Raw genomic sequence first — 8,238 nt, forward strand, 5'->3', positions numbered from 1 at the left:
TCTATATGACCTCTGTCATTGATGCCAGCCTTTCCCCATTGAGTATTTCAGGAAAGACTTACAGGGATATCCATGAACCTATGATATGATCCATTAAAAAAAATTAAGTATTTTCAGGCACTTGAATCCTCCTGCCAATGCTTATATCTTTACTATAATAATCCTATTTTTAAAAAGGTTTTTCTCTCCTGTGTTGGTGTTAAAATGCCACACAGGAAAACTGGTGAAGCCATGGAATTTAAGCATTTTATCAGTTCTCCTGAAGGAAGCTGGATGTGCAGTTTATTAATACTTCTCTTTCAATAGGGCCTCTATATTTGTAGCAATCAGGGATACTACAGTACTCCTCAGGAGTGGGAGATCACGGGTATTCCTTTTATCTCATGGTGCACGTTCACTCTGATCACTCATTGGAATTAACTCCAGATCTGATTTTTTTTTCTTTTGCTGAATGAGGTTAGTAGTCTACGTTTGTATGTGTTAATTATCTAGTGTAGTTTTAAGTTATTTTGTGCCTTCTGAGGGCAAAGGTATCTCCATTTGTAACTTGGTTTCCAAGCTGTTTTGGGTCTTGTCCCCACTCTTGAGATTACGGATTTTTCTAATTTGGAAGAGGCTATAGGCAATAGGTTTGTAGACATATCCATAATATTCATACTGAAGAGTTATGTCTTCTAATCACAGTTTTATTTGTACACTTGGAACAAGTGATTGATGCTATGACCATTATTAAGATCTCAGAAGCAGACGAGATACACAGTTGGTAGAGTCACTAACTCACAGCTGTAACACTCAGGCCTGAAGAAGCAGAAAAAGTGCCTGCAGTGTTGTCTCCATCATAGTACCTTGGACTGCAAGTTCTTCAGATTTTGATACCATAATATGGTTTGACTTGGTCTTCAACTGGAAAGGAAACCTCTTTGGAAAGCTGTGGTGCTATACCCGTAATAACACTCCTGCCTATCAGAAAGTACTGAACCAGTGTATGGGATGCACTGAGGGTGAAGATTTTTGGATGATATGTAAACCAGATGTCCTAATATTCAGTGGTCATTGAAGGTTCATCACAATTTTTGTAAGAATAGAGTTGTTAGTGCTAGTGTCCTAACCAAGTTCTAACTTGGATAACTACATCTGACCTATTAAAAATTGCCTCTGTGGTTTCAGTCAGATAGGATAGGCATCATTTTCTGTTCTAAATAGTTTTGCTGTTCTGCTAAAGAGCTGCTTCCTTCCACCCCAGAAGTGCACACCTATGAATAGCTGAGGAGTGATTACATAGCTATATGCAACATGGTCACTTTATATTAAGGAATAATTTATAATTAGTTTATAACAGGTTAATAAATTAAAAGATGTTTTACTAGTCCAAATGATTGTTTATAACAGGCTAATTAACACTTGTGGTAGTTTTAAGCTCATCTGTAGAGGGACTCTATAACACATTATTCATCTCTGTAACATGCTTATAATGTCTATTCATCCATTATAAATACTGTATAAAGCTACCCTTTATATAAACATACAACACTTAGGATATGGGACTTGTCTTCTTGTCTGTGAATTGCTACTGCACTTAGTGCACTCTATAAATACCATGTCATCAACATTTTAAAGCATTCAGAGATAGAAAAGCACAGTATAGATTAAAGATTATTTTTGAAGATAAAAATTATAGAGATTTTTAGTAGACTTTGAGTAAAACAGACTGTCCACATTCAGTTCAAAATATAAATCATGTGATACTTCCCCTGCTAGACTGTAGTTTTTCCAAGGAGTTTTTGAGTGACTTTTATGCTCAGTTTCCATTAATCTCAGAATACCCAACCATCTAGAAGTTTTACAGTTTCCAGACACAGGCAATTATACTGACAACTGTCTCAATCTATAAACTCACTCATACTATAGGAATAGGTCAAAAAGATACTTGTTACTAATGGTGGTGCAATCTCAGTTTATTATGTATTAACTAAGATCAGAGAAAGGCTTGAGAAAAAGAAAGAACTTAATTTTGTATGTGTTATCACAGCAAATCTTGTTCATGTCTGTTCTTGTAAGTTATACTAAACAACTCATGCAGCTGGCATTTCAGTTACCCAAAAGCAATTCTTAATGCTTTGAAAGCAGCAGAGAATCCTGTGGCACCTTATAGACTAACAGAGACTAACAAATTACCTTGAAATCAAAGATTAGAGCTTGGATCCAGTTGCTTAGTCTGTCTTGTATCAGTTGCACAATGGCAGACACTGTAGATAAATACACCTGAAGAGTTACGAGGCTGAAGTTGGTTCCTTATTACCAGTTTCTTATTTGTGGTACCAGCTCCTTGTTCATCGTTCCCAGTTCCTTATTCAAAAGCCAAAAAATTATTTAAAAATACATCAGTGTAAGATTAATTTTTGTTGAAATTTCATTCACTTAATTTGATTGAATGTGATAAAAATTTTAATGATTATTTACTAATTAAATAAATAAGGAGCTAAGATTTAACTTACTGTATGTGACCAAATAAGTTTCGGGTCACCCCATTTGATACGTCCCAGTGATCAAACTATTCTGCAAGGCGCTAGAATGTGCAACTCGCCAACCCGTAGCTTCGTTTCTGTGCAATATGCCACCAAATATTGCACCCCCACTCTACTTCCTTTTTGTAAAGCTGCGTTTTCACTGACAGCACAAGACAAAATGTGTGACAGAGTGTTCGGAAGGAGTGGGGACATATAACTGGCTGACGCAAAGCTTTATTGCTGTACAATATGCTGCCATATTCACACCCCCACTCCACTTCCACATTGTCATAAAGTTTGAATAAGGCAGTAGACTTTCACTGGCTATACATGACAAAATAAGTTCTGGGTCATCCCAACTGACCTGTCTCAACAACTGATGGATTGTTCTGAAGGAGCTGACTCAAGCCATTCATCAGCCTGAAGCTTTGTTCCTGAGCAACATGTTACCACCCATTACGCCACCACCATTTTCCATATTATACATAGAGTTTGACTAAAAAACTGGGTTTTGACTGACTGCATATGACAAAATGTGTCTCGGATTGTGACCGTCAAACTGTTCTGAGGCAGCTGGGCCATGCCACTCACTGACCCGAAGCTTAGTTCCAGCACAATATACTGTGAGATATGACACCCTACTCCACTTCCATATTGTACGTAGCATTTGAATTAGGGACTGGGATTTGACTGGCTGTACAAGACAAAGTAAGTTTCGGATCACCCAAAATGGCCCGTCTTTGTGACTGTCATATTGTTCTGAAGGAGCCAGGACATGGCATTCACCAACCCAAAGCTTCGTTCTTGCATACTATGCTGCCAACTGTCATGTCCCCATCTCATTTCCTTTTTTGTAAATGGTGACTGCATATGGAACTGAGTTTTGACTGGACATGAGAAAATGTGTCTCTGGTGACCCCAAGTGACACATCCCGGTGTCCATCAGACTGTTCTGAAAGTGCTGTAATAAGTCACTCCAAGACCCAAAGCTTTGTTCCCATGCAATATGCTGCCAAATATCACAACTGCCACCAGACCCCATCCCGGGTATTGTTAGCACATTGATTCATACGCATTCAAGTTCCTGTGGGTCTGAGTTATCATTAACTCTAAAACATATAATGGTGTCTTTATGTAGAGAGCCGCCACTCTCACAACTTTTACACACACTGTTCTTCCTAAACAGTTTGTAACCAGTCGTGAATTGTCCCATGTTGTTTCAGCAATGGCAACTATATAAAAATTCTTAGCGATGAGAATTTCTAATTTCTCTTACTCATTACTCAGTCTCCTAGCATTGCTATAGAAGCAACTGAAAAATGTCTTCTCTTTGCGTTTTTTGCCACATCAGTTCAATTAGTTCATGACATCTAGAGTTTGATAGCAAATTTGCCTCCTTAACACCCTTCCCAATTATGGTAGTTTAATGCCCTCCTAACTGCTACAGCTAGTCTCCAGCTGAGAAGGTTGTTCCCATACCTGTGAGATGCAGACCATCCCATTTGCACAGCCCCCCTCTCACTGGAATGTGGCCCAGTGTTCCACAAAAACAGAATCTTCAAGAGCTGTCCAGCTAACAGTTCACCTTCAATATTTTCAGCCTTCTGCTGTTCATTGGGCCAGTAAAGCCCTGGGAAGATTGTTTGGAGTTTCCTTTTCTTCCACTGTGTTCAAAGATGCCTGAGGTCTTCAATACGTAGTTTCACATGATGTTGTATCATTGGTTCCAATGTGTGTAGTTATCAGTGGAGAGTTTCCAAGCCTGCCTAATCCTGCCATTACATCTCATATCTTCTCTTCAGGAGGACCGCACACTATCCTATTGTCCTTGTGTCCCTTCTGTGTTCATTCTTCTTAATATGAGTCCCCAGTGATGACTGTTTTCTTGTTTAGAATGATTAAAGAACCCATCAGTTATGGCTCCTGCAGCTTTCTGTTCCATTCCTCTAGAGATAGGTTCACCTCTGGGAGTGGAATATCCTTCGCTCTTCATAACAAAATGACAAGAGACATATCACTTGGGGGATCTCATATGTATTTTGTCAGCCAGTCAAACCCCAGCTCCTTAATCAAACTCCATGCAAAATACGGAATGTGATGGGAATGTGATATTTGTCAGCATATTGCACAGAAACAAAGCTTTGGGACAGGGAGTGACTTATTCAAGCTCCTTCAGAACAGCCTGATAGTCACATGGATGTATCATATAGGGTGACCAGAGACATTTTGTCATTTACATTTTGTCAAAACCCAGCTCCTAATTCAAGCAATATTTACAATATAGAAGTGGGGTAGGGATGTCATATCTTAGGGTATATTGAGCAGGAACAAAGCTTTGGGTCAACGACTGGCATATCCAGCTCCTCAGAAAAATCTGAAGGTTATGGGGACGTTCACTTAGGATGACCAAAGACACATTTTGTCACATACAGTCTGAATCGTTCGTTATTCAAGCCCAATGTACAATATGGAAATGGGGTAGGTGTATGGCATGTGGCAGCGTATTGCTGTAGAGCAAAACTTCGGGTCAGTGAGTGGCATGTCCCAGCTCCTTCAGAACAGTCTAGCGGTCATGGGGATGTGTCATGTACAGTCTGTCAAATCCCAATTTCTTATTCAAATTCTATGTACTGCATGAAAAAGTGGTGGGTGCGTAGCAGGTGGCAGTATGCTGCTCAAGAATGAGGCTCTGGGTCAGTGAATGGCATGTGTCAGCTCCTTCAGAACAGTCCATCGGTTGCAGGGATGTATCAGTTGGGGTGACTCAAAATGTATTGGGTCCACTTCCTTCTTCAAACTCCAAGCACAATATGAAAATGTGATGGGGTGTGGTATCTGGCAGCACACTGCACATGAACGAAGCTTCAGGTCAGGAAGTGGTATGTCCCAGCTCCTTCAGAACAGTCTGATGGTTGTGGGACCATGTCACTTCGGGTGACTCGAAATGTATTTTGTCACATACAGTCAATCAAACTCCAGCTCCTTATTGATTATTTAATAATTAGTAATGTACATGTTTATCACATTCAATCCATTAATTTGATGAAATTTCAAAACAAAACATATTGATGTATTTTTAAATAATTTTGGCCTTTGAATAAGAAACTGTGAACCATGAATAAAGAGCTAGTACCACAAATGAGAAACTGGGGAATAAGGAACTAATTTCAGCTTTGTTGAAGAGTTAGCATCACAGCATGGCATTCCAGCGACCCAGCATTGCTAAGAGATTTAAAGGTTCTAGGATGTTTGACAATGTTTACCTAATGGAGTGTGAAAAATACTGTGTACTCACTTGAAGGAAAAGAAAGCTATAGATGAATATTTTTGCAGGAGCACATAGTACTGACAGTGGTTAAGCGTATACTATGTGACTATGATGGTTACGTTTAAATTTAACAAAATTAAACATTACAAAAGTAACAGGGATCTAAGGTATAAATCTTTGTCTGGGTGTCTTGGGTTACTCTCCCAAACAATCCAAAAATTCCTGTGTACCACATCACATTGCAAGTATGCAATCAGCGTTATAACATCTAACAGTTTCCTGCAGGCAGATGTCTTGGGATGAAACCTGCCATTCTTTCCCTGCCCTGTCTTGCTTCATTGAACCACAATGCCCGTGTCTGTAGTTAAAGGAGGCACCATCGTTACATTTTAAAAATAAAATTAACGTCCATGCTTAGGTAATAAGTTGTCCTGATGCTGAATTAAGTATCAAGTTACAAGAGTACAGAGGCAGCTTAATGGCACTGCTTCTAGGTCCTTCCTTGCCCTAATCTAGTCCCAAGTCCAGTCAATTAAATTTACATGACAAGTGACTTTTTATACTTAGCTTATGCACATTTTTCCTGAGTAGTGGTCACTGAGTTGGGATACCTTTTGCTATAAAAGCTAGCCAACTGCAAAAGCAGTTTCTCCTCCCTTGGTGTTCACACCTCAACTGCTAAAGAGGGCCTCATTCTCCCTGATTGAACTAACCTCGTTATCTCTAGCCTGATTCTTGCCTGCATATTTATACCTGCCTCTGGGAATTTCCACTACATGCATCCGACGAACTGGGTATTCACCCACAAAAGCTCATGCTCCAAATACGTCTGTTAGTCTATAAGGTGCCACAGGATTCTTTGCTGCTTTTCACAGATCCAGACTAACACGACTACCCCTCTGATACTTGACATTTTGCTATAAGACGCTCAGGCCCAGATTCTGGGATCTCAGCTAAAGCACTGTACATCTCGAGTAATGCCACTGAATTAATTGATTTAACAGAGAACAGACTCTCTGTACACAAACAAGCATGAGGCATATATTTGGATGAGCTTAGGTATGTGCTCTGCAGCATAGCAACAGCATTGCCAAGCTTGGGAAAAGTAACTGTCATTCTCTGGTGTTTCCATCTGGGCAGCACGCCAGGAAGCTGTTTGAACTCCTGTACATTGCACAACGCCAAGAAACGCTCAAATATCTTAAATCTGGAAGAAATTCTTTGTTTTCTACAAACTATGACTCAGTTTTAATTATATTAAAAATTAGATCAATTTTTAAGGAATGTGCAATTCCAAAATTAAGTGTAATGGGTCAATTCCATTCTGCACATTTGATTACTTCTGCAGAACTAAGGCAAAAGCTAATATGTTTTTATGCCAACTGTCCTACATCCTCCCGTAAAACTTCAGACACATGATCTGAGAATCCCCTTATCCATAAAAAAGACAATGTGTGTGCGGGGGAGGGAACAATACACAAACAGGTACTTATCAATTGTAACAAAAAGATATAGCCAGCAATTACCAAGTGTGAAATCAGCTACTTTAGGCCGCAGTTGTTTCACTCTGCCAGATTGAAAGTGCAAGCCTCCAAAAGGCAATGTGGGGATAGAGTTCCTATATGAAGGTTATACTGCAGTGGGAAAAATTAGTACAGACTTGGAAGTCATCAAGAAGAGTGCTCCTGGAGAAAGGGCTGTTATGCCTGTCACAACTCCGTAACTCTAAAAATGAATTATTTTTTAATCTGGTGTATAAACATCTGTACAATGAATCCTCCAAACTGCGCGCCAGCATTCAGCAATAAATTCACACAGCTGTGTAAAGGTATGTGTAGGATTTTTGGTTTTATGAATCATATTCAAAACGATCTTGAACTAACAAATCAAATCACAGAAGATACAGCAGCTTAAACAGTTTACATTAAGATTTATTAGAACAAGCACTAATAGCAGCAGTGTACAGAGTGATGAAGAGACAATGAACTGTATGCACTGAACAATAATAATTATACAATTGCACTTCTTCAGAGATCTATTAGAAAATGCTTTTCAGTTAACAGTTTCCCAAATCTAGCATTGTTTGGATTTGCCTCTGAGGAAAAACAAAAAACAAAAAATATGCTTTTTTTTGTGGTAAGGCATTAGCAACATTCATTGGCAGGCTAAACAAGTCATTTATACATGCACTATCCAATTACATTGCAACAGGTAAAAGACCATCATGTTTCCTCAAAAAATTAGAACTTACATCCGTGTTTTATAACAGAATATGCAGGTAAATCAGGCTCAGCCTGAAGGAAGTAGATGGTACCTTTTGTTACATTTTAGAGCACAATGTAAACTACAAAATAGTCAAGTACACTTTCATTTCCTAACAAAAGCTGTAAGACCTCCCTTCAGATGAGTCTGGTGATAAGGATACAGGGCACACTATATACCTCATCACTTTGAAATTCTTCA

Source organism: Chelonoidis abingdonii, chromosome 10, assembly GCF_003597395.2.
Source record: "Chelonoidis abingdonii isolate Lonesome George chromosome 10, CheloAbing_2.0, whole genome shotgun sequence".
Taxonomy (NCBI): domain Eukaryota; kingdom Metazoa; phylum Chordata; order Testudines; family Testudinidae; genus Chelonoidis; species Chelonoidis abingdonii.